A 27947-nucleotide genomic window follows, 5' to 3' on the forward strand; every position below is an offset into this window, starting at 1 on the left:
ACCATTTTTGGAAGGTGCAGACCCTTTTTTGCTTCCAGGCATGCATATGTGAATTCCGACACGATTTTATATGCAGACAGATTCCCCCATCAGGTGGAAACACAGTCCCACTGCTTTATAGCGTCTCCACTGTAATGTGATGTTAATATAACTTCCCAGAAGGGTTTTACAGATGTGAAGGTTTTGTGAGTTGCAAATACTTTAGCTTATTAACCCCCAAGCACTTCTCTTTACAGGCCTCGAGCTCAATGTGGAAAGCAATTAATTGTTCCAACGGCATAAATCATCAAGCGATGGAATTCATGGAGATTCCATCTGTTTTAAGTGCATTAATTTTTTTTAAGCCAAAAACAACCTATCACTTGTCACACATATCAAGCTATCAACACTTCTCCCATTTATGATTTCTACCCAAAGGAGCACTTTATAATATAGTAGCAACGGTAACGTCTGAAGGACAATAAAAGCGAAATCCCTGGAAGAAATGGTCCCTCACTGAAGCAGTCAGTCTTGCAGCCTTAATGGTAGTCTCCACAAAAAGGTTAGCCAGCCGGCTTAGCCTGTTTAAGAGGAAGCTACACCAGTCATTTTATTTTCATTTTGCTTTTTATTTGTACACCGCCTTTCTATATTGCTATACACAAGGCAGTCTACAGGCTAAAGAAACAACAAAATATGCCACAAAGATTGTAAGGGTATAGGGGGTTGCTCGAGAGCAATGGGGCAAATGCCTCCCTGGTCGGCTGTAAAGCCTTGTTATTGGTGCCAAAAAAAAACCTTCACCACGCAGAGCACCACTATTCCGTGGCTCGCTCATTCACTGGCAGAATCTGAGAGTGGGCAGTCCTTAAACCTTCCCCAGCAGAGCAGTTTCTTGAGGCCCAGTCTGCGCTTCCCCTCTCTGCGCGGAAGCCTACTGAGCAAGGAGGGCGTGGGTAATGGAGGACCTCTCTCCTCCCCGATTTTCTCAGGCAAGGTGTCCTGGCACCGCCTCGCCTCCCCTGAGCCCTGCAGCTCCTCTCCGCTGGAGGCATGGTTACTCTCCTCCGCTGAGGAGGTGCTGCTTCCCATGATCTTTGGTGGCTCTCTGTAATCCATCCGGCCTTTCCCCTCTCGCCCCTGAGCCAATGGCAGTTCCCTGACAAACATCATACACCTTGTAACACAAATAGACCAAATACAAAAGTCATAATAAAAACACGACTTTAAACTACTTATGTCAAATAAAGTAATATTCAGCAATCCATTTGAATAGAGTAGTACACAATGCAATTATCAGCATGTAATATATTAGCAAATTAAAATGAAACAAATTCACGCTTAACAAGTACAATCATAATTACTAAACTACAATCAATAAAAATAACAGCAAGCTGCAATACATAAAACACCACAATGCAAGCAAAACCATGTAAAAACAAAGACACACAACTCCTAAAATTATATAATATATATATATATAACCCATAACTCCTCTTCTCCCTTCCCAGCTGCTTCTGTTGGGCTGGAGGGTGGGGCAAGGCAGTGGGGAAAAGCCAATGCTTGATGGCCAGCACAAAGTCTCTCTCCCCTCACTCCATCTTCACCCCATATGTGCTAGAGGTGAGCATTATAAAGCCCCAGTATTATTTTCCATCTCAGAGAAGAAAAAAACCCAAATTGATCCCAACCTTTCTACCCAAGTCCTCAAATTGCAGGGTCCCCCCCCCCTCATATATAATCCTAGCGTGCTGAGATCTAATTAGTGCATGAAGAGGTTAAAACCATAGAGTTTGCTGTCCTGCCTATGTCACTTCCTCTCACCTTGGGAGGAAATGGGTCACCAAATCTTTGTTCTCCCTTCTTCTCTCCCTCCTTGTGGATTTCAATATGTAAGGAGCTCTGAGCTTGGCTTTAAGCAGCATTCTTTCATTTCAGACCAGCGTTTTTCTGCCCTAAGAGTTTAGAAACTTTTGTGACTAAGCAACATTTGCAACTTCCTGCGCGCCTTTGCTGACTCCTGCATGGAAAAGCCTATTAATCAGAGAGTTTTGTAAGTAAGCCGTTTTATGACTTATCAAAAATGTGGGCTCTATGCTAGGGAAGTGGGAAAGCTTAGAAATAGTTTCTAAAAGGGAACATATTGGGACTCACTGGAAAGGCACATTTTAAATATCTTATGGCCTATATTTACATGCTTTGCAGCGACGAACATGTGCCTAATCGAACACTGGTAAAATGTTTGCTGCCTGTAATAATTGTAAGGTGTATTTTTTAAAAAGCCGTTACAAATTCTCTAAAGATATACGCTTGTTTTGTTTTATTTGCAATTTAATATTTGATATATATGAAAGCAGTGCTTCAAGCTTGGCAGGTAATCTTGCTGCTTCTTACTGGACTCTAAAATGGCAGCAAGGCACTGATCTCACCACACAGGGACTGTGGAATGAGTCACGCGATCACCTTGGTTTTCTTTTCTTTGATAATAATTGTTCTTAGTTTTAAATTACATTCCAATAATAGCCTCATTATAACAATACCAATTTATAATACAGTTACTAATACCAATCGTTCAAATAACGATTTATATAATTTAGGTGGCTCCCCATGTGATAGAATTGATGGTTTGATGATTTTCTTTATATCTGCATTCCAAAATCTTACTAATTTCAATTACATCCCAGTCATAATAATAATTCCACTGTACAACAACTACAATATTAATAACTTCAATTCGTGTTGGCGCATTAAATGATTTGTAAGACTACAAGTGAGACACTCAAACTATATCCTTGTTCTTCCTATGTGTGGCCCAATCACCTTGGTTTTCAAAACGTTATCGACGTTTACCTGCCTGTACAGATAAAATGGGTATTTTCCGCCCGAGTACTCTATCACAAGGCTGGAAGTCGAGTTACTACAGTGACACCTTGAGAAACGGCCATCTTGAAGCGTTTTGTGGTGGCAAGCTTAATCTGTATTCAGGTGACAGCTTCTCTGTGTGCCATGATCCACCTTGGCTGACAAGAAAAGTCAGCGTGGGATAGAAAAGTATAATCCCCAAAGCTACTCTCCCTAAAGCTACCAGTTTGCTTGTCTCGCCCAAACTCGAGTTGTCAAAACAGAACATAGCAAAACATTATTTGGAATTTGAAGCCGAGGCAGAGCTGTAAACAGAAGTATACTCTCAGGATGGGTATGGTGGTAGTGAGGGAAATGATTAAAATAATTGCAGCTTTGCTTGATTAGGTCTTCTCAAGAGCATAGTTTTGTGGTGGTGGTGCTTGAAAATATATTTTTACGTATGCCCCTGTTGCAAAATTGACTCAACTCCAACTGTGGGTTAGATTCCATCTGCCATTTCAGATGCGCCTGCTTGCCTCTCCTGCGTTGTCTTCAGCTGCTGTCTGCTGTTCAGAGTACGGCTCTGTGAATCTTTATATGGATTTCGGTCTTATACAGAGTGGCTCTAAAGACGCTGCCTTCCAAAATATTTTGAGGCAGCGTGGTACTGAGCTTTGTGTTGCCGTTCGGGGTGTGCATCCACCACAAGATTTGGTTCAGCTCCTGATTCAACACTTCGGAAAACAACTTTAAATCGCTGGAAAATTTAAAAATAGCTATTACACTTTTCCCATGGATGGGATGAAATTTGCAGACACACTACCCACCCCCCACTCCCACCAAATCAGTTAAAGGTAAAGGTACCCCTGCCCGTACGGGCCAGTCGTGACCGACTCTGGGGTTGCGCGCCCATCTCGCTTAAGAGGCCGGGGGGCCAGCGCTGTCCGGTGACACTTCCGGGTCATGTGGCCAGCGTGACGAAGCTGCTCTGGCGAGCCAGCACCAGCGCAACACACGGAAACACCGTTTACCTTCCGCTATAAAGCGGTACCTATTTATCTACTTGCACTTAAGGGTGCTTTCGAACTGCTAGGTGGGCAGGAGCTGAAAGACGGGAGCTCACCCCGCCACGGAGATTCGAACCGCTGACCATGCGATCGGCAAGCCCTAGGCGCTGAGGTTTTACCCACAGCGCCACCCGCGTCCCTCCGCCAAATCAGTTAAGTCTGCCTAATTACAGGGCAATAGGTTCAGGGGCTTTTAAGTTGTTGTTGTTGTTGTTGTTGTTGTTACTATTTATTATTTATACCCCGCCGATCTGGCTGGGTTTCCCCAGCCACTCTGGGTGGCTTACAGCACATAAAAAAATGGTAAAACATTAGACATTAAAAATTTCCCACTAAAGAGTTGCCTTTAGATGTCTTCTAAACGTCAGATAGTTGTTTATTTCCTTGACATCTGATGGGAGGGCATTCCAGAGGGCAGGTGCCACTACTAGGTTTTGTTTTTGTTTTTGTTTTTTTGTAAAGGAAACATCTATAATAGTTTTTACTTTTTTTACATAATCAAATGAAGTTTGTGGGCCATACGTGAGAGGATGAATTCTGCCAAAGTTCAGAAGGTAGCCATGTGGATATTCTGCAAGGGCAGACTTTGCAGTTTGAGGATGGATCAAAAATGGGAATCGCTTCATCTCTCCTGATGTATTGTGGACAATTTGTCTAAAAACAGCACACATTAGAGAGGTGCCCCTAGGTAAGAAACCTGCCAAACTGCAGATAAATCAGTCCAGTACGTTTTTGCAATCTTCTTTAAAGTTTCCTTTTGGGGAGGCGGGTGGAGAACTAAAAGGGATTGAATTAGATCGTCTCTCCCTCCAAAATGCTGAGACTGGAAAGTCAGGGCAAAACCATCCCCTTTGGCTTGATCTGTTAGTCACAGCAAATCTCCCCCACCCCACCTCATCCCTGGTGTTTGCCCTACCTCCCCCCTCCTCTTGCACCCTAGCATTTTCCTTATATGAGAAGCTTGGAGACATTGGTTTTACTTTTAGCAGAGACTTGTCTGTAGTATTTTGGGTGTGTGCCTGAGGCACCCTGACACGCTTCAATATGTGCCCCCAACTTTGACCCTTCACATATGCTTCTTAAAGGTCCTCCTTTAAGATGGCCTAGTGAGCTTCTGTCCTTCAAGGTTGGCACTGTGCAGACATATTACATGGCCCCCTTTCCCCTCTGGGCCAGCCGTGTTGGAATGCAACTCCCACAATTCCGGACAGTTGCCTATGCTAGCTGGGGCTGATGGGAGTTAGGCTATGGTCTGGTTCTCTTCAGATATTAGACCATCAAAATGGCAGAGCCAGAGCTAGTTATGAGGTGGCTGACTCAGGCAGCTGATTTTGGATGTCACAAAAGGCCAGCAAATAGTTGCCACTGTTACTCTATTTTTACTGCCAGAAATATTTTCTTATTCCCAACAGAAATATACTAATGTTCATTGCACTTTTCCATGTTATGTTCTCCTTGTGGTGCAGAGCTGAATCCTTCTAATTTCCCATCACCATTTCCCTTTCCTGTTTCCTTTGACCTGTTGGTGTCTTCTAATAACGAGGCTCGCAGTGCAAGTACTTCTGCCATGAACCCACAAAAACCCAGGGTGGGCCCTACTAGGCTCTGCAGTGTTCATGCTTAGACTCTGTGCAAGAAGATGATAGAGTGAGTTTCCATTCCCACAAAGAAACCACAGCCCAGCCCACTGATCTGGATTATTAAGTGGTTCAAGATCTGGTTCCAAAAACCAAAAATCAATCATATCTATTAAACCTTCTGCACCTGGGAGAAAGTAGAACAATGCCCCCTTCCCCATATCGAACTGTTTTTAGCACATTCCTCATCAAAAGCTGCTGCCAAATATTTACTGCCATTTTCTGAAGGGAGAAGTCCCCGATTTTTTTTTTTTTAGTGGTGTGACCTTCAGCTTTATTGACCATGATAAAATGCACATGCCAGTGCTACCAAAATGCTTTATTGCCCTGCATGAGATAAGCTAAATTACATTCGCTCTCCCAAACTACCGAGCATTCTTGATGGGAGCCTGAAGCATTTCTATTAGGAAACGGCAGGTGCGAGCCAGGAATTAGTAGATGGTTGCCATTTCGAGAAATATTTCACAAAGACCGCCGTCTGCGTTTGACCTTCCCATTGAGCTGCTTATCACAGCCAATAAACCCTGACTCATTAATTAGAGCTGCCCTCCAAACTGAGGGTGCTTCAGACAACAGAGTTTGAAATGCTGGAGTGCATAGAACCGGCTGGCTGGGAGCGAAACAACATCTCCTACCAAGCAACTGTATTTCTGGGTAAGGGATGCCATCAGCGTTGCATTCATAATTGCTTGGTGCAGCATACAAATTTACCCAGAATACTGCTCAGCTGTGTTAGGAACCAAGTGCCATTCCCTAGAGTAGCTCTTCTCCAGCTAGGAATGTCAAATGAGATTCTGAGCATATGTGGCTAGCATTCGGCAGTTTGTAAGTGAACTTGTGGAAGTTCCTTAAGGTTACTTTTCACTCCTGATGAAACTCTCATTGACTGCTGTGAAAATACAGTGGTACCTCAGGTTAAGAACTTAATTCGTTCCGGAGGTCCGTTCTTAACCTGAAGCACCACTTTAGCTAATGGGGCCTCCCGCTGCGCCGCCGGAGCACGATTTCTGTTCTCATCCTGAAGCAAAGTTCTTAATCTGAGGTACTATTTCTGGATTAGTGGAGTCTGTAACCTGAAGCGAATGTAACCTGAAGTGTATGTAACCACTGTATAGGGCTATTCAGAAGAGGCCTCCCTCCGTCCGTGTAGATAGCCAACTTGTGGAGGGGACAGCTGGAGATTGTCCACTGGCTCCCATAATGTCCATAATGTCCGTACATTTGAGTGCAATGCCAGGAAGGAGAGCTTATGAACATCCCACTATATCCAAATGGGCTCACTTACCCAGAGTTCTCAATGAGTGGACATCAAGGGAGACTGTAGGGTATAGAGGTGTGATGGGTAGGGGCACCAGTCATGGCCCATTAGTTCTTCACTTGTATAGTGTATACCCGGAGGGTTAGAGTGCACCAAGCCTTTATGTCAGCTGCAACAGGGCCAGCTGCTTTGCAGGTCCAGAGGGTATTTCGTATTAATTGTATGCTCTCTATGAAATGTCTGTTGGTTGCAGTGAATGACATACGCAGCAAGGGCAGGCTTTGGTCTCTCAAATTTCACTGGCGCCCTGTCAGGATTAGGTCAGCAATAATAAAAAACACCGGTGTCAGTGAAGTTAACTTTATTGAAAGAAACCCAAACAGCACAGGCCTAGTGGTCACAGCAACTCTTCCCAGTAGGTCTTGCCCCAGTGAAACAGTTGGAAAGACAGAATGTCCCTGCCTTCCCACCATTCTCCAAGGCTCTTTCCCCAGTAGCCTAAGGCTCCATTGTCTTGTCTCTTGTTGCTTCACCCTCTACATTTCTCTGCATGTTCTGGGAGACCAGAGAGGAGGGGAGCTGGTTGCAGCAAGTAGGGGAGACTCCCTGGATTCTTCAGCAGCCTACCTCATTTCTGTCTCTTGGCCCCCACGCCTCTCCTGCTTCCAATTCTGGACTGCTCTCTGCCCCAGCCTCTTACTGCTCACTAAAGCCTGTTACCTCTTCAGCTTCCGGCACCCCCTCCCAGTCTGCCCTCTGCAGCCAGCCAGACCACGACACCCCTTGCCTCTCGCCTTCCTTTCTGCTCAGTTCACTAGGTCATAGTTGCAGCTCTCCTGCCCTCAATCTACCTCTGTACCCAGATTACCTGACCAAGCAAATCAGCCTTTTGTTGGGTGAGATTCTATACTCTGTGGGTCAGTCAGTTCTCTTGATTCTTTCTTATAAGCCTTACCTATGACTGTTGACCCTGTTGTTCCTGGTTGTGTGTGCCTGGGGCAGGCAACTGAATTTTCAGGTGTCTATGGGATAGGTTGAAAGAGAAAAAAACAAGCCTACAGGTCATAGTCTGCATGCGTACAAGCACACCAGATGCAGGGCAGGCTTTTTTCACTTGCTGAGACAACTCGTAACATTGAGTCAATTCTGAATTGAGCTGGAAGGAGTTTGCCTCGTCACTAATTCCACACCTGTGCTAGCATCAGTGCCAACCTAAGCCTCTAATCACCTTTTTCTGTGGACTATAAATGCCATTTAAGCTATAACACTTTCTCAAAGGACTGCATCAATGCCTTTCTGACATTGGCGTGAGAAATTTCTAATAGAGAGCAGCAGCCTTATGCTGGGATTAGGGGTGGGTAAATCTGTCTGTTTCAGTTTCTAAATTTTTCATTCTTGGAAAAATATCAGTTGTTCACATTTCCACATCAGTTTACTTTTTTTAAAAAAAATAGGTCTCGTGAAAATACACAAGCATTTCGGTGTGTATTTGTTCACAAATACAGTGGTGCCTCGCAAGACGAAATTAATTCGTTCCGCGAGTTTTTTCATTCTACGAGTTTTTTCGTCTTGCGAAGCCCCACTGCATTTAAACACTGACAATGGCGGGGAGGGGCGGGGAGAAGCAGGACAGCTGCCGCAGCCGGTACCTCAGACTCACCTGCGCGTTGTGGCCACCGTGCGACGCGGCTGCTGGAGGGCGGCGGGGCTCAGGAGCGTGACTCGGCGGAACCGCCACCATCCTCTTCACCTGAGGGAGAGAGGGAGAGAGAGGCGCTGGCAGCAACAGCTCTCTGAGGGGAGCGCGCGAGGGGGGTGGGCAGCGGCGCGAGGCACCAACCGTCAGCGGGAAGGTGGGAGGGAGCCGGAGGAGCAGGGAAGCGAGCATGCGTGCGTGCAGTGCGCGTCGCCATGACACGAGAGGCAGGGCCGTTTCGTCTAGTGAAGCAAGCCCTTAGGGAAATCCGTCTTGCGAAGCACCTCAGAAAACGAAAAACTCTTTCGTCTTGTGAGTTTTTCATCTTCCGAGGCATTCGTCTTGCGGGGTACCACTGTACAGAGTTTTGCATGCAATTTTTTCCTAATATGTACATTTTTTGCAAGGCAGCTTCCAGTAATGTAATGCAATTTTGAAAACTTTGAATATTAAAAGTGAACTGAAGTCTAATCCCCATCCATAGCTAGGATCCAGCAAGTTCACTCTAAAGTGCTGCTTTAGGGGCTAAACTGGATGTGCGTAACCACGCAGATTAGAACAGAATGGAAATATGCTCCAAAACCCAGGAGAAGTACTCTGATGCAATTTCATGTCCTGAAAAGGTAATTTACACACACGGATTCAGATGGCTGTTGCTGTGACTTATGCAAATATACAAATTACACAAATTTTGCAGGCATGAAACGAGTTGTAAGTATGCTTATTTGGAATTAAGGCTGCAGTGCAAAGCACACTTAGGGTGATATCCAACTAGGTCATATTGTTGGACCGCATGTGACTTGGATATTCTGGAGCACGGACTGGACACAGGGAGGCAAACGCCAATTCAGGTTTTAAGCAGAGTTTATTTGGTTCGCATATGCAAAGCAAATGGAGCAGAGCACTATGTTCACAATCTGCACACCCCAATCAGGGTGCGCCCACTTTTTATAAACTATACAAATAAACAGTGAAGCTTTGCATTCTTATCCAATCAGGTTCTAGCATCCCATGTTTCTCCTTTTGAAGGTTGGATTCTTAATTTACTCATTCTAGTTTGTTTGCCTGCCTTGGCCTCGCTCATCTTGTAACAGTTGCATGATAACTGCGTGCTTGAAGTTTCTATTTCTGAGGCCCTTCACTATTTTGAGTAGACCCATTTAAACAAATGGATCTCTTCTGAGTAGGATGATAGCTGCAAGAACGGTATTTACTACTCACAGTAAATATCAGAATCCAATAAACCCATAACAAACTACAGTTCTCAAGGATTCTTGGTTGGTGTGTGTGTGCGTGTGCTTCAAATGCATGGTGTGTATGCAGCCTAACACTGAATATCAACCCTGAGAGGGAGTAAATTCAGTATAACTTACTTCTGAGCACACCTGCTTAGACTTGGGTTGAAAGCTCAGCCCCCTGATAAAGTGTGTTCTCCTTCATGGAGAGCACGTGTTGCGGTGGGGGCCGCCAGGACACTCCAAAGTTGGGGACGGGCTAATTGATCGTTGGCAACTGATGCGATTGGGGCTTCCCTTGTTGTTGGGAAGAAGTTAATGTTGTCATTTGTTGATTGACAGCCAGAAATGCTAAAACTCCTTGCACGAGGCTAGGGCTTCCTCTTTTCAACCGTGCATCGGATTGCCCATCCCCTATATTTAGGGTTGTTTGCTTTGACCTTGCTATGCCTGTCATGGGGTTGTCTGCTCTTGGGGCAGGGGCCTGGTAGGAATTTTGTCCATCTGGCTGATTGGCTGGGGCCATTTGGTTTTTGCCTACTGCGTAGCAAATCGTCACAACTTGTAAGGTTGCGGTTAGGCATTGGTTTATGGTTTGGTTGGTTGAGGGGCATGGATTGGCTGTGCCTGCCCCTCTAATGCTGCTGCTGCAGGGATTCCGTTAAAGGAATTGGGGGCTAACTATTGCTTGTCCACTCTGTCAAGGGGGCTCGGGCCATAGCAATGAGCTCCTGGTTGCATTTGGGGTGAGGGCAGGTTCCCTGCTCCGTCGCTACCCCCAAGTGTATTCCCCTATTCTGACTTTTGCATCGTGCAGAATGTCAGTCTGTCCCCCATGGTGGGGGCAGATAGTCGCAACCAATGCCTAAGCAACCACTAACTAATTTCTATTTCAATAAAGTTGTGGCCAAAATTATGCCAAAAATCTTAAACAAAAAATTCTGTGTGATGTGTGAGTTATTGGGGTGGCCCTGGGGACCTCGACACGCAACATGCCAGGACACTGGAAATGATGAGAGATGCATTTCACCTGCTCACTCCCACACTGTGCATCAGACAAAGGAGGCCGAGGAAAGAAAGGGAAAATCTTCCTCCTCTCTTTTCCCCATGTGGTCCACAAATATTCTCACAGCCGCTGCCACCTGAAGGTTAAAAAAAGGGATGTGTTTGGGGTTAGGAAAAGGAAAGGACTGATGCAGAAGAGAGGGGAGAAACAACAAATTCTTCTGTGGCCTGTATTTTGATATGAGCTGGGAGGTCGGGGAGGAATCCAGTATTTTTGAAAGCTTGCCTCTCCTTTAAGGCAGGCTTTTATGCATTACCGAAGTCCATTTCTGAACCTGGCCTGAAAACAGACACCTCAGGCTTCCCTATCCATTTTTTAAAACACTTTATGATTTTCAGGTTTTTCATTTCAATAATTTTATAGTCATTTTAACATTTAAAAACTTGTCTTCCTTCCCCCTCTTTCTGCGGTTCCTTACATTTATTTTTAATATTTTCTGCATATCCAAATTAACTTAATTTGTTCATTTATTCATTTACTTTAAATATTATACTCTTAGGAAACTGCAGGTTGTTATAATAATCCTGCCAATGTTCTTGCCTTTTTACAATTTGTTTGTAAATATTCAGCAAGCCATTTCCATTCTTTTATAAAAAGTTTGTTATCTTGATTTCTTATTTTTCCGGTTTTTGTCCCCCCCCCTATTTTTCAAATCTCCTTTATTTCCAAGGCATCCCTATCCCTGTTCATGTCTGTCCCAGATCCAAACATGGACACAGTAGAGGAAGCCATATGCCCAGGGCCAGCCTGAGATGTTTTGCCGCAGCAGGGAAAATACCCCTCTCACACAGCCCCACCTGCCCTGAAGATCTATCCCGTCCTCCTGTGCCCACCATTGCTCCCACATTCCCACTAACCCTGCCACTTCCCCCTCACCCACGGCTGCACCCATGGCAGCAGTGAGGGCAATGGTGCTGTGGTGGAACGGGTAAAGCATTGGTGGGACTGGCAGTGGCGCAACGGTGGGGGTACAAAGGAGTTTGGTTCTGCCGCCCAAGGCAAATGGCTTCATCTAGCCTCGTTGAAAGGCACACAACAGGCCTTCTTTACTTTCTGCTCCCTCCTTCAGGTGGCAGCTTGGACCATCTTCGTAACGCTGCCTTCTTTCCCGTGGAAAGCCATTGGAGTTCCTAATAGCTGTTCTGCTCCCAACCAATTTGGTGGGCAGGAGCTCGCCCAGAAAGTGTGACCAAGAGATGGAAATTCCACATTATCTTTACTACACGACTCATTGTTTTGTTTTTTGTTTTTGTTTTTTAAGAAGAGTTTGGATTTGATATCCCGCTTTATCACTAGCCTATGGAGTCTCAAAGCGGCTAATATTCTCCTTTCCCTTCCTCCCCCACAACAAACACTCTGTGAGGTGAGTGAGGCTGAGAGACTTCAAAGATGTGTGACTGGCCCAAGGTCACCCAGCAGCTGCAGGTGGAGGAGCGGAGACGCGAACCCGGTTCCCCAGATACACGACTCATTGTTATGCTTGGTGGAGTGTGCCCTGAGGTTGCTGTGATAAGCTTGTGTGTCAGGGAACTGCCATCAGTGCCGGAGGGAGAGAGCAAAATCCAGAGGGGTTCCGGAGAGCGTCCCAGGATTGGAAGAGGCAGCCCATCTTCTGGGGAATAGAATCAGCGTACCACCAGTGGAGAAGGGGAGCAGATGGGGGAAGTGGCGAGGCGGTCCCATGACTCCTTGCTGGGGACCAGCGGGGAGAGTAGAGGTCCTCTGCTGCCTACGCCCTCCTTGCGCAGAAGGCTTTCGCGCAGAGAGAGTAGGAAGAGACTAGGCATCAAAGAGCTTCTTTGCTGGAAGAAGTTTAAGAAACGCCCACTGACGGATTCTGCCAGCGATTGAGACAGCCACGGGGGAGTGGCTGTCCGGACAGAAAAAGTTCACTCAGGCAACCCAACCAGGTGTTTGCACCAGCTTACGCACGAGCAACCCCTAGAACCATTACATTGTGTTTGCAGAGTTTGGAACACATTGTGTGTGTGCGCGCGTGCGCACACACACACGCACACACGCACACACACACACCAACCACATATCTGTCAGTAGACATTGGTCCTACCACTGTCAGAAATGCAGAGCAGTTCTCATCCCGACTGCAAAGTTGTCCCCACAAGCAGAATTTTGTTTTCCCTCATGTGAATGAAGTCAACAGTTTGTGACTGATGAGTCCCCAGGTGATAACAGAAATGTTGATTATTTATCCCTGTGTGCATGACCTTATACTATGTACTATTGAATTTCATTATATTTCTATCATTCCGTTTTATAAGGTCATGCAATTTATTCTGCTTAACAGAGCAATTCTCACCATTTACTGTGGTTCCTAACTCGGTGTCATTCACAAATTTCTTCAGATCTCCTTTACTTCCCCAAGGTCACAACTGTATAAAATAATCCCTGAACAGTGACCCCGAGAATTCGGCTGATTATTTATCTCAAATAAGATAACTTACCTTTTTTCATAACTTTTGTCTCTTTTCTATACCATATAGAGCTTCTTGTACATATGTTGATAACCACTTTCGCCAGTTTAAGGAATATTATTTCATGTGAACATGTTCTTCTTCTTTGGCGATCACTTGTAGCCGAGTAATATTGTCTTCCATAAACACGGTTTTAAAAGTGAGTCCGTAAGTGACTGTGGAGGCCAATTCTGGATCCACACATCCTTCTACAGTGGAGCCATAGGTTTCCGGGCAGGAGTTGATCGTGGTGAGGGTTTGCCAAGCATGTCTGCCTCTTAGCATGTTTCTCCCTTTCATCCTGAGTTTGAGGGTCTTCAAAGCCCATGACACCTTTGGTACAAGCTGTTCTCCAATTGGAGCGCTCGCAAACTAGTGTTTCCCAGTTGTCGGTGTTTATACTACATTTTTAAAGATTTGCCTTGAGAGAGTCTTTGAACCTCTTTTGTTGACCACCAGCATTACGCTTACCGTTTTTAAGTTCGGAATAGAGTAGTTGCTTTGGAAGATGATAATCAGACATCCACACAACATGACCAGTCCAACGAAGTTGATGTTGAAGAATCATTGCTTCGACACTGGTGATCTTTGCTTCTTCCGGTACACTGGCATTAGTTTACTTGTCTTCCCAAGTGATGTGTAAAAAAGACACCATTGATGGAATCTTTCAAGGAGTTGGAGATGGTGTTTATAAGTGGTCCACATTTCACATTTAAGGAATATTATTTCATCCGATCATGGATCAGGTACTTTACTAAAGTGCAAACAGAGTAGTTGTGTTTGTATTTACCCCAGCAGAAAGTTATTTGTCGTTTTGAAATGGATATTGGTCAGAACATGAGATTAAGCAGAACATTTGTGGTTAGCCTCTCAATCCCTCCAAGAGGGGAGGTGCTGTGGGCGGGACGCGATTTCTGCATCACCCACTCACCTGGCTGGCGCACCACGCCCACAGGTAAGCGCCCAACCGGGCGGCTTGGAGTGGGCGTGGATTGCAGTTTATGTCACTGCTGCGCCAGCCATTCTGCCTCATTTTCCGCCTTCCCGTCGCGAATCAGGACCTTCCCTTGCATCTCCTCCGCGAGCTCAGCAGCGAGGAAGCGAGCACGTGGATTTTACTTGGAAGAAAGGAGGCTCTTTCATCAGGGATGTTTTGCGTGAGTTATTGGCTGCGGGCTACCCCCATTCAGTTGTTGCGTGCCTGCTTTATTTCTTAGAATTTTCCCCTGCGCGACTGTACGCTTTCGCCCTGCTTTCTCAATTTAAACCCCACTGCGACTTTGGGAGTGCTACTGTGTGTGCTCTGTTTGTGTGTGTGTGTGTGTATGCCTGTGTGAGACATCAGCAGCAAGTTATGGGATGTGCACTGACTGGAAATGAAGCAGTGTGACTGCCCCAAAACTTTTGCAAGTGCAAACAGATGTGAAGGGGTATTGTCTGTGGCCGCCTCAATAGCAGCCACAATATGAGCACAACTCATCATGAATGCATACTAAGAAGTAGATCTGGTTGTGTCTGTGGTTCTCCAAAGGGTTTCCTTGAAGGAAGCTTGGCAGGTGAACTTTACTGGCATCTTGAATTAACACTATTCTGAATCAGTCCCTGGCTTTCCCCTATCTTTCTCCTTTTCTTATCCATTACATGAAAGCCCTTTGGGTTCAGCACCTAGCACACCACTTGTGCTAAACAAATGAAGTAGCCAGAGCCTTTGGGCATTCACAAAAGTTTAATAAAGTTGCTACTGTTTCTGACGGCATTCATATTACAATATCCAATGTTCTGAGCTGTCTTGAATATGGATTCGCAATGTTTCCCCTGATACACTGGAGTCGTTACAGGAATCATTACAGTCATTGATCATGCACCCATTTTTGTAGCTTGTGGTATTGCTAGTACATGTTTTCCACGGAGAAAACCCTACCTTGTAGTGTCAGTGTTTGCTCACCTGAAATGCTAGGAGGCAGGTGTAAGAATGTATTATGTGGGAGTTAAAATCCCACTCTTTGATCACGGGAGAAGGCTCACTTTGGCATGCTTCTTTAGACAATGTTTCCAGTCACTGCTTAATAGCATGTTTGTGATCTCAGACATTATCACTGAACTCATTAGCACCACTTCAATGCAGCAGAAGGAGACAGTTGAATGAGGATCTATTTTGCCTGGCTGGCTTTGTTCACTTACATGCTTAGCAGAGGAAACCGGAATTTGCCTGCTAAATCCAGGCTAGCCTGCAGGGGGTAGAGCTGGATATATGCTCCTTTGCCATGTATTTATAGCAGACATAGGCAAACTCGGCCCTCCAGATGTTTTGGGACTACAACTCCCATCATCCCTAGCTAACAGGACCAGTGGTCGGGGATGATGGGAGTTGTAGTCCCAAAACATCTGGAGGGCCGAGTTTGCCTATGCCTGATTTATAGTATTAAATGCCTACACGGCCTTCCCACAAGGAGAGGGTCAGGGTGACTCAGACTTTAGGACAAGGCTATGAGATGCAGGTGAAGTTGGAGATCCATCCCAAATCCTATTGTTTGTGTAATCAAAAGTTTTCTTCAGTGACCAGTAGTTTGCTGTTTTTGCAGAATCAATGGTTGTGAATATATCAGAAATCTTTCCGCAGGTCATGTATCAAGGCTTGAGGCCAACCAAGCTTTATCTCAGCTACCAAGAGTCTCTGCCATTATTCTTGCCTATATTTGTCTCTCTCCACAGGGGAAGAACCCTGGGATTGAGGATTAGGCAGTTGGAGGAACAGGAATAGGCAAATCTGTCAGTTTCATTTCATTCTGTTTCTTAAAAAGCCAATGCAATTCTGGGCTGCATCAATAGGAGTATAGCATCTAGATCAAGGGAAGTAATAGTGCCACTGTATTCTGCTCTGGCCAGACCTCACTTGGAGTACTGTTCTGGGCACCACAGTTCAAGAAGGACACTGACAAACTGGAACATGTCCAGAGGAGGGCAACCAAAATGGTCAAAGGCCTGGAAACGATGCCTTACGAGGAACGGCTAAGGGAGCTGGGCATGTTTAGCCTGGAGAAGAGGAGGTTAAGGGGTGATATGATAGCCATGTTCAAATATATAAAAGGATGTCACATAGAGGAGGGAGAAAGGTTGTTTTCTGCTGCTCCAGAGAAGCGGACACGGAGCAATGGATCCAAACTACAAGAAAGAAGATTCCACCTAAACATTAGGAAGAACTTCTTGACAGTAAGAGCTGTTCGACAGTGGAATTTGCTGCCAAGGAGTGTGGTGGAGTCTCCTTCTTAGGAGGTCTTTAAGCAGAGGCTTGACAACCATATGTCAGGAGTGCTCTGATGGTGTTTCCTGCTTGGCAGGGGGTTGGACTCGATGGCCCTTGTGGTCTCTTCCAACTCTATGATTCTATGATTCTATGATTCATTTTCCTCATCACAAATTCCATGCTCCACATTTCTGCAGCAATATTTGGGTGTTGTCTTTTAGAAAAAAATGTCAGTGCAAATTTCTTTAGGCAAAGCAATTTCCCCATTTATGAGAAATGCACTGTTATGCGCACTTTGTCCTCTTACGTGCATTTTTTTTTGGTAAGCGTTACTTGGCTTGAGAACTGCATTGCAAAATTCAGAGATGTGCAAATTTTGAAGGTTGGCTGTGCTTTGGTTTGTGAATTGTTTTGGAAAATGCAATTTTTGAAAAGTCTGCCTTTAAATGTGAACTTAGTCAAATCCCTACGGAGGACTTTTGAGCCTGTCTTCCATGGTTTGGCATTATGTACAAATCACTGGGTATTCCAACTGCCTGCCTCCCCAAGTCATTTTATCTGTTCGGGGTGGACAGTACTGATAGTTGAGAGCAAGTCCCGTTGAAATCAGTGGAAGTTGCCTTTGGCTAAATATGTACAGGATCTGGTTGCAAGTGAGTGAACACTGCTAGCAGGGGACCAGGGAAAACAATCCTGGGGATTGTTGTCTGGCAAGGGTGCTGAGAATTCTCAGCTAATGATCTATGGCTTTCCCTTTCCTTTTCCTAGAACTACAACTCCCAGGACAGCTTGGGGTGAGGAAGTGGCGATTAAGCCAGTTGAACTAGTGATGCCTATATAAGATACATGTTGCTATTGCTACCCTTCACCCAAATTCTGGGAGCTTGTGCTCTGAAAAACAAGCAAAGGACTAAGTTCACCTGCAGATGGTCACTGTTTTGCAGGAGGGATTCAAGTGCACACTGGAGCCCAACATTTGTGCAATTAAAAGTGCATAAAATTGTTCTGTCACCCAGTGGCGTAGCGTGGGGGGTGCAGGGGGGGCCGGCCGCACCGGGCGCAACATCGGGGGGGGGGCGCTCGCAGCTCTCTGCCCCTACCGGGTTAGGGGGCGCAAATTACTTGCCTTGCCCCGGGTGCTGACAACCCACGCTACGCCACTGCTGTCACCTCAATGCAACAAAGCTACTTAAACAATAACAGCAGCTTTCTGCAATTAGGTGAGGAAATGCCCTGAGAAGTGTGGGATAGACAAACGACTAAGGAAAAGACATATAAACACCCCACAAGCAACCCACGATGAATGCTCATTGTCATATAACCACCCCACAAACAAATCGCAACGAAGACTCCACAAAAATTTGGAATAATTGAGTAATGAGCAGAACAGCTGCAATTATTGAAATGAATAGGTTACTTGATCTTAGAAATGGATTGAAAAGGGCCAGTGAAACTTGACATTGCTAGTTGAGAGGCTATTTGTCCCAAGTGTTTATGTTGAAGCAGAATTTGGATTTGGTCTCGCTACCAAAAGCAACAGATTTTAATTTGGAAAGTAATAGGCAGGAGCTACCACTGTACAAAAGCATTCAGGCATCGCATGTCATGTAGCCATCCCAGCTGGATGGCTATGCAGCAATATCAAAAGTGCTAAATGTATCCTATGACCTTTTGCTCCTGCTCTCGGGCTCCCCATTTGGATGTATTTATTTTTCTGCAAAACAAACCACTCCATGCCTCTCATTGTGTTTTATCTTGTGTTTAATTTAAATGGAAGATAGTCAAAGGCAAAGGACTAATTTGTCACACTGGGAAGAGAATTCTCAGTGAGCAACTAAAAAACTTTGCTGCTCTATTATCATTTTTGAAAAGGGATGCAATTATTTTTTTTGTTTTCCCGGAAGTGTTAATATGCTACATTATTCTTAATGGTAAACAACCTCTGCAGATCTTCTTGAAGACGCCACCTAGCAGGGAAAGGGAGGGGGCGTCCTCATCTCCTGCCAACACAATTGACCTTACTCTAATTTAAGCAACATAGTCAGAGTTCACAAAAACTTGTCATAAAGCATGTTACAGAGAAGCAAAGTGTTGGAAGGAGCAAAAGTCTATCTAGGTCACTGTAGTTCAGGAATCAGGACATCCACCTACAGCCACATTTGCAGCATTTAGAAGTCCACGTCATATTTTTTCCCAGCAGTTCAAATGCACCAGAATCTGGTCTAGCCTTCCCCAACCTGGTGCCCTCCGGATGTTTTTAGAGTTGTTGTTGTTTAGTCGTTTAGTTGTATCCGACTCTTCGTGACTCCATGGACCAGAGCACGCCAGGCACTCCTGTCTTCCACTGCGTCCCACAGTTTGGTCAAACTCATGTTGGTAGCTTCGAGAACACTATCCAACCATCTCGTCCTCTGTCGTCCCCTTCTCCTTGTGCCCTCAATCTTTCCCAACATCAGGGTCTTTCCCAGGAAGTCTTCTCTTCTCATAAGGTGGCCAAAGTATTGGAGCCTGAGTTTCAGGACCTGTCCTTCCAGTGAGCACTCAGGGCTGATTTCCTTCAGAATGGATAGGTTTGATCTTTTTGCAGTCCATGGGACTCTCCATGGGACTCTCAGCACCGTAATTCAAAAGCATCAGTTCTTCAGCGATCAGACTTCTTTATGGTCCGGCTCTCACTTCCATACAATACTACTGGGAAAACCATAGCTTTAACTATACGGACCTTTGTTGGCAAGGTGATGTCTCTGCTTTTTAAGATGTTGTCTAGGTTTGTCATTGCTTTTCTCCCAAGAAGCAGGCGTCTTTTAATTTTGTGACTGCTGTCACCATCTGCAGTGATCATGGAGCCCAAGAAAGTAAAATCTCTCACTGCCTCCATTTCTTCCCCTTCTATTTGCCAGGAGGTGATGGGACCAGTGGCCATGATCTTCCTTTTTTTTATGTTGAGCTTCAGACCATATTTTGCGCTCTCCTCTTTCATCCTCATTAAGAGGTTCTTTAATTCCTCCTCACTTTCTGTTTTCAAAGTTGTGTCATCTGCATATCTGAGGCTGTTGATATTTCTTCCGGCAATCTTAATTCTGGCTTGGGATTCATCCAGTCCAGCCTTTTAGCTTCCCTTATTTCCAACCAGGTGATACCGTTTTTGTCATTCTGATTAAGCATTTTGCCAGGAAAGATGAAATAACATAAGAAGTGCAAGGACACATGTAGTGTGACCGTGAAAATCTAACTTTTGCCTGTATCCCCCGCACCCTGCCCCTTCCACTAAAGATGGGTTTAAAAATAGCTGGGGATTTATGTGCGCCTCAAACCAAACCTGAAAAGTACAAACTCAACACCTTATTTGTGGTATAGGGTGGTATATATATTCAGTCAACAAGGAAGGAAGGAAGGATTGGGTGGAGCTGTCAAGGGTACTTGCAGGCAACACATGGGATGAATGGAAGAATTTTTGACCGTTGAATTGTTCTTACTCTGGGCTTTTAAACAAAGACACAAAAACCACAGCGGCAGAAGGCTAGAAAAGGTAGAGTCTGCTTTACCAGCATTATCTCATTGAGGAAAAACGGCAAAGGAGCACTTTCGATGTTCAACAAACCTCATCCCAATTCTGGAGTGGCTGTAGAACCAAGCTCTCGCTGTATAATTTTCATTTAGCAAAGTAGATATGGCCTCCTATCATTTTGCCCCCTCCCCTGCCCCCCCAGCTGTACTCATGCACATTTGTCGGGCAAGCAAACCAGGATGGGATTTCCAAGGGGAAGAAGAAAACTACTGACCCGAGCTGGAGGATCAGAATAGCAAAGGAGTCTTACAATTATCATTGCACTGAAAACAGGGTAGCTGTGTTGATGGACCTTTTGATTCAGAGCTGTTTTGGCTGAATGGTTTTACTTATGGAAATACTTGGGTTTCCTGTGCAGCTTGTTTGGCTTTCGTGGAAACGGCTTGCTTTAGACAGAACACTGTGAAATCTGTCGTATGTGAGGTTAGAGCAAAAAAACGACTCCAGCCAGGTTCTTATAACAATTTTGCCTCCCAAATTTGATGTGCAGGAAATTCTTGTCATTGCCCATCAGCAGTAAGCAGGTGGATGTCTTTCTGCATCTGTGTTGAATGTGTTTGGATGTCTGGTGCTGTTTTCTTGCTGGCACGTAGATGTATGTGTGGCAGCCTCCTTGCTTGCTTGGAGGAGCTGCAGTTCAATGGCAGAGCATCCGCTCTTGCACAAATATGGCCCCAAGTTCTAAATCCCAGACAGATCTCCCTGGACAGAGCGACCAAATGTCAGTGTTAACCAGAATGAACTTCAGCGCTTCTCAAGCTTGCATCTCCAGTCGTTGTTGGACTACAGTTCCCATCACCCCACACTTTCGGAACCAGTGGTTAGGGATGATGGGCATTGTAGTCTCACAAGAGCTGGAGACCTAAGTTTGAGAAACACTGATGGATTAATGGTCTGATTTGGTTTAAGACAGCTTGCTATATTACACCTTTTTAGATTGTGTTTGTGTGGATGTGTTAGGGCTTGTCGATCAGAAGGTCGGCGGTTCGAATCCCCGTAATGGGGTGAGCTCCCGTTGTTCGGTCCCAGCTCCTGCCAACCCAGCAGTTCAAAAGCACGTCAAAGTGCAAGTAGATAAATAGGTACCGCTCCGGCGGGAAGGTAAACGGCCTTTCTGTGCGCTGCTCTGGTTCACCAGAGCGGCTTAGTCATGCTGGCCACATGACCCAAAAGCTGTCTGCGGACAAATGCCGGCTCCCTCGGCCTACAGAGTGAGATGAGCGCTGCAACCCCAGAGTTGTCTGCGACTGGACCTAATGGTCAGGGGTACCTTTACCTTTTACTTACCTTTCTCTTACAAAGACTAAAAAACAGGGAAATGTTGTAGGGCTGCTACTGGAGCTTCTGTTTTGGAACTAGGCCCATCAACTATCAAAAATGGGCTTGTTGCACATTTTATACTTCATAGTGTAGAGCATAGTATACTGAAAATCCTACAGCTACCCTCTTTTTCTAGCCCCCTTGAGAAGGCAAACTTCTCTTGGCTTACTTGAGAATTGAGTTGGCAAGTAACAAGCATCATTGGAGAATGTGTGGGATAAACATTGCCACTGGTAATTTTTCAAGAGCTCATAACTCTTTGGCATGTGCTCTTTCTCAGGATATGTGCCTCCCACCTGCCCTTCATGCAGACAAAGGAAACAAGCAAACCACCAACCATAAAACAAAATTTGAGCTGATTCAGGCAGCTGTCAAAGCACTTTGGGATGAGGCAGGCTGTTTTCTGAAGCATTGAATTGGTGTCTGAACCAATTCTTGTGATTGGTGCACACACTTCTGTGTTGGTATAGATTCAGATATTTCAGCAATACTTTTGATGATCTCAGGGTGAGAGTGTATTGTTAGTGAAAGCAGCTATACTAAGGCCAGAACTTTCAACAGTGGTGAGAATTTTGTGCATCTTCCTATTTAAATAATGTTCTCTATAGCTTTTGCAATATTTTTCGATATTTGAATAATCCCCAAACATCATGAGCAGTCTTTCTTCAGGGAAAACATCAGTGACAATGTTGATTAGGACTATACTCAATGTTAAATAGCACAGAGCCCATGGAACACACACTGTGCAAATCTGGGAGGAACACAAGCAATTCAGCTTCAATCTCAGAACAAGTTTTATTCTGATTTTGTTTTTCACAAACATTTTAGTATGAAGGCATCATTTGTTAGAGTTTTCAGTTATGTATGGCACAGACAAAAGGAAAAGAACAGATTCATCAGCAAGTCCAGCATTTAAATGTCAGATTAACAAAAGAGGCTTGTGTTAACCCTATTTAGCAGTCTATATTAGAAGATATTTTGCAAGCAAGAGACTACATTTATTTGCATTGAAGTAAAAACATATTTTTGATCAAGAAAATTACATTTTTTTTCTGACTTTCTTTATATCACAAATGTCAGGGTAAGGCAAATCCTTGATGAATTGTATGATAAAAATCCTATTTCCCAAGAAAATATATCCAACATATTTTGCTAACTTTGTCATTTTAAAAGCAAAGCGAACATGCACTGCATATAGAGAAATGTCTTCTTTGAAATCAAGTGCATAAGCAGAACAGTGTTAATTCACAAAAGAGGCTTTTCAGTGCTTCAGGGAGAGATTTACAGTTAGCTGCAGTGAATAGTATGCGGTCCAATATTAGAGAAAGTAATGTCCCAGACATCTCATCTGTAAACTTTTTATGAAAAGGAAACTTGTCAATCATCAGAACAATTGCTAGCATAGAGTCTCCCCCCTCAGTGTAGAATGAGGACATGAAAAGGACACCTAGGAACAATAACGTGAAGATAATAGTTTTTGGATGCAAACACAAGTAATATAGGGCCTCTGTTCTCCATGTGCAAAGTATTGTGAAGGCAGTCAGGATGGGGGGGCGGTATATCTTTTAGATGTCAGTAAAACTTGGTGTTAATGTAAGAGTTCACACATTTTAATATCTTCTACGGAGCCTACTGTGCGTGTATGTCTCTAAGCTCTAACAGAATCTACTCAGGCTGTATTAAGAGTGTTCTGTGTGCAGCGGTAGCTGAGAAAATGGGAATTGTATTATTGCCTGCATTATTTAGTTTAAAAACGGCCACCCCGCCTGACCCGAAAGCACATACAGCCCTACAGTCCCAAATGAGAAAATCATAAGTCACGGAGTCAAATCTGACACCAGACTGTTGCGATTTAATCGACCTTCCCCACCTTTGCGGTCTGAGATTCTGTGTTTGCTTCACACTTCGTGATAGCATCCTGAGGCAAAACTTTCAGAAAGAAGCACCACTGTTAAGGAGGACCAAGGTTAAGTGGAAATGGCAATGAAATTACTGCCATGTGCAAGGGGGGCGGTATTTTGGTAGTTAATTATGTCACACACCTCTCCATCTTCAGTAGAAGTTCAAACAGATTTTCGTGTCTCTGCATATTTTTCTACATTCCTCTATTGTCTAGCCTGGTCCCCTTTTTGTCTGCTCCTTTCTAAAACTTAATCACAATGCTGCCTGAGGGGATTTAGATGCCAGCAGGCTTTGGTTCTCCACTACATACAGAGATGAGGCTTTTCAGAGGAATAATTTGCTGCTGCTGTGCCCACTTGGATCCTCATGTTCACAGATACCACCTACAGGCACACTCGCCAAGCAGCACCAAACATATGGCTAAGGGTGGAGGCATGGTCTGGATTTAACCCCATGCACCTCCAAGCTCATGTCCAGCTTTGATATTTTCTGTAGAATCTACTGTGTGAATCTACTTCTAACTAAGCTCTTTAAAAAAAAAAACAACTACTTAGGCTGCATAAGCATGTGCCTGTATAGCACAAGCCAAAAGAAAATGGGAAACTATATTATTGCGTGCACATTGCTTATTTTCAACTACACACGGGGAGGAATTCAGCTTCACTTTTCCGATTGTTCTGCCAGGAACCTGCCAGATAGAACCATCTCCCCTATCTCCCCCCCCCCATGTGCTGTTCCAGGGGTTGTCCTGAACCCCCCAACCAATTCAAGGGGTGTTTGGTGGGGCACGGGGAACCTCATTGCACAAGCAGAGGTTCTTGTGCATGGCTTCCACTGATGGGACTCCTTAGTTGAATCTCGCCCATACAACTTTACAATCCCATATGGGGGAAAATTGGCTCACATGATGTAACATTCCAAATTATGGCTTACTGGGCTTCTGGAGAGTTCACAGTTGCTCTATTATTTATTATTGAATTTATATACTGCTTTGTTCCTCTCCACTTTCTTTTTTACTGCCACGTCATGCAGAGCTAAGCCAAAGCTTGGCTGAGCATATCAACTCGACTGAGGGCTCGTCCACACTTCTGAGGTTTCCCCCTTTGCCTCTCTCCTTTCCTGGGGAAAACCTGCTCCTTAGTGCTAAATGGGAGGCAACGTCAATCTGGAGAAAACCCAAATTGCCATTTGCTCCAATTGAGCATAAAGAATGGTTTTCCCTAGAGGAAGGCAGCAGGGCACGAAGTGTGGATAAGTAGTGAGACGCATGTGAGTCACTAAAGGGTATCATTTAGGTAGCCCCATGTGTTGTATGTGGGATTTTTACAAAGCCCCACCACCTCAAATTGGATCAAATTGGGCAAGGTAATCCATTCTCTGAAGGCTGCTTCCACATGCAGATTGCTTCTGCTAATTTGGGGTGTGTCTTGTGACATATAGCTTGCTAGTCCTTCGATCACAGTACGTGGAATCTAGCGGAAATGATGAATCAACACAAAGAGAAGGGAGGTGGGGCAGAAAACATAAAAAAGATACTTCTGATTCCAGTTAGCAGGAATTTAAAAGAAGAGGCACAGGAGCTCCACAGGTATAATGGGAGACTAAAATACATTCTTACTAAGTATAGCAAAATATCAGACGACATGGATTTAAATGTAACCCATACAATTTATTATACAGGGAACCTAGGTTCATATTAATGCTGATTATATTAATGCCTGTGTGATTCCAGATGGGGAAAAAATCTTACTTTCTGGACATCACGGCAACGGATGGTTGGAAATGACAGGTGAAATTAGCAATAGACGATGCCATCTTTTCATAGCACAGTGTTTCTTCCCCCTGCCCAGACATAAATGTTGCTTAATTGGCAACACAACTATAGATCACAATGGAAACAGCAGCCTTGGCTTGGCAACCCACCTACGTGGCATGCGGTAAACTAATTCATATTTCCATATACAATTGTGGAAGCTTAAAATATGTTTACTACTTTGTTACAAATTCAAGTTGGCAAAACTGGAAGAAAAAGAGTAGGGCTGATAGATTTTAGCTCAATTTCTCTCTCTCTCACACACACACACACACACACACACTACACCACACCTTTATTGTTTGGGGTTGTTGCTGTTATTTTGAAAATTCCTAAAATTATTTTAGGACTGTGGAGGATGGTGTCTATGCATAATAAGTTAAACCAGAATCCCATAATGTAAAAACATTCCTCTAATTGTTTTTAACAGCAGTTGGAAAATAGTTTTCAGAATATCAAACCATGGACTCATGCTGTGTGTTCTTTCAATCTTGCAAGTAGGGTATCATTTTAATTTACAGTGTGGTTGAAAAATGAATGTAAAATTCTTGTTTTTAAGTCGAGCGCAGCATTTGCGAGCAGAACAGATGACATATGGTACAACATTCGTCACCAAATAACTGTTAATTGCATTTTTATGTATTAAAAAGTGTGCATATGCAGTTGAAAATATAACAAGAGTTGACAAGAAATTGTTAAAGCCAGAAGCCACATTTTATAATGTGCTAGATGCAGAATATCAGCTCTCCCTCTCATCAGAGGGCACCAAAAATGATAGTAATGTTCCATATCTTAACTGACCATTACTAGATAATAAAATATTGGGCCATGTGGCAACACAATTGGGGTACAAAAATGTTTCACGCCGTGAGTAGTTTAGCAAAGGATTTGCTAACTACGGAAATTGATTGTCATATGAAAAGTCAAGTTAGTCTAGAAACGCCATAGCCTATGTCTCTTTTTTTTGCCCATGAGTAACCTCATACATCCATGAAGGATAACTTAAAATGCACCCGACAGCCAATTCAATGGTCACCAGCCCCTTACATGAAGTGTACTGAAAAACACAGGCGTTGCAATGCTTGCAAGCCTCTTATCAGATGGAATGGCTCAATCATAGGGAGAATCTCCATATGGAAATATTTTCCAACCTCTGGTTTGCATAAGGCTACCTGCAGGCAACTTCAACAACACCAGAAATGTTTGTTTGAGCAGATTCCACATGGGAGCAGTAATATCTGACACAAGGGTCCTGAAATCTCCATTCACACGCCTCTATGCATTTCTAGTTCTTATACTTTCCCCGCTGCCCACAGAAAAGTATAACAAGCCTAACACTACGAGGCTCCGGCCTTGACAGGCTGACAAGTACCAGTATGGCAAAGGATAAGAACATTCCCCTAGACCTGTGAGGATTTCTAACAACGTTTAAAGGTCATTCGCACATGTTGCCTTGAAGAGGTATTAGAGCTGAGAAATAATATTTAGGGTGTGTGTGTGTGCGCGGACATATTCTGCAGAGGGGCTTAGATTTTCAAAAGAAGATGAAAAACATACAGGGTCGAAGCAAAGAAGATTGAACAAGACCATCGTGATCAAAGTAGAGAAGCTTCATGTTGTGTACTGAACAAAACGAAACAAAGAAGAGAAACAAATGCAAAGGATCCTTATCCTTAGTCCCCCTCCCCCCTCCCCGCACTCTCCTTGGTGTGCTGTTGTCTGCTAGTCATAAAGTTGTCATATAGTGCACCAGTGACTGCAGTTCTTGTTCCACTCTCCTCTTCTTTTCTTCTCTCATCATGGTCGTCTGCGGGGATGGAAATAATAATAATCATCATAATAATCAAAAAACCCCATCTGGTTGGGTTTCCTCAGCCACTCTGGGCGGCTTCCAGCAGAACACTAAAATACAAAAACCTATTAAAGATTAAAAGCTTCCCTAAACAGGGCTGCCTTCAGATGTCTTCTAAAAGTTTGGTAGTTATTTTTCTCTTTGACATCTGGTGGGAGGGTGTTCCACAGGGTGGGCGCCACCACCGAGAAGGCCCTCTGCCTGATTCCCTGTAACTTGGCTTCTTGCAGCGAGGGAACCGCCAGAAGGCCCTCGGCACTGGACCTCAGTGTCTGGGTAGAACAATGGGGTTTAGGTATACTGGACTGAGGCCATTTAGGGCTTTAAAGGTCAGCACCAACACTTTGAATTGTGCCCGGAAACGTACTGGAAAGAAAGCAACTCATCATGCAATTACTGTAATGTCACAGAACTCTACAGGAGCACCGACGATGTACTTTTACCTGTGTTTTTGGAAGGCTACTTCTGACATTACATTTTAGTAGTCCTGGCTTTGCAAATATGTGGAGGAAAAACTGAGGAGCAGCTACCATTAAACTTTCTGGCTTAACTTGAGGATTTCTAATTTTGGAACTGGGGCATAAGCTTTTTCCATATACAGTGGGACCTTGGGTTAAGTCCTTAATTCGTTCTGGAGGTCCGTTCTTACCCTGAAATTGTTCTTAACCTGAAGCACCACTTTAGCTAATGGGGCCTCCTGCTGCCGCCGTGCCGCTGAAGCACGATTTCTGTTCTCATCCTGAAGCAAAGTTCTTGACCCGAGGGACTATTTCTGGGTTAGCGGAGTCTGTAACCTGAAGCGTATGTAACCTGAAGCGTATGTAACCCAAGGTACCCCTGTAGTTTTCAGGTTGTATGCTATTCACTAAGAAGTTACCGGAACATTTTCTCACCTCTCTGCAAACTTGGTGTAAACAAATCGGGATGGATGCTCAATAAGCAGAAAGTCCAAGTAAGGAGTTAAAAAACATTAACAAAAAAAGTCCTAAGCATGT

General features: G+C 44.3%; 2 protein-coding genes across 7 annotated transcripts in view; one reads left to right on the top strand and one right to left on the bottom strand.

Annotated features, from left to right (window-relative positions):
- Positions 1–1710: 1710 nt before the first annotated feature.
- Positions 1711–27947, top strand: part of LOC310673407 (uncharacterized protein) — a 73844-nt gene continuing 47607 nt past the window's right edge. The window contains exon 1 of the transcript XR_014508982.1: positions 1711–2032. The gene's annotated coding sequence lies outside the window, so the exon portion shown is untranslated. The remainder of the gene's footprint in view (positions 2033–27947) is intronic.
- The window catches only part of MACROD2 (mono-ADP ribosylhydrolase 2), a 987387-nt gene continuing 981601 nt past the window's right edge, over positions 22162–27947 (bottom strand). For all 6 annotated transcript variants that reach the window (XM_083431708.1, XM_083431705.1, XM_083431709.1 and 3 more), the window contains one exon: positions 22162–26907. The gene's annotated coding sequence lies outside the window, so the exon portion shown is untranslated. The remainder of the gene's footprint in view (positions 26908–27947) is intronic.

Source organism: Podarcis tiliguerta, assembly GCF_965153285.1.
Source record: "Podarcis tiliguerta genome assembly, chromosome: 3".
Classification (NCBI taxonomy): Eukaryota; Metazoa; Chordata; class Lepidosauria; order Squamata; family Lacertidae; genus Podarcis; species Podarcis tiliguerta.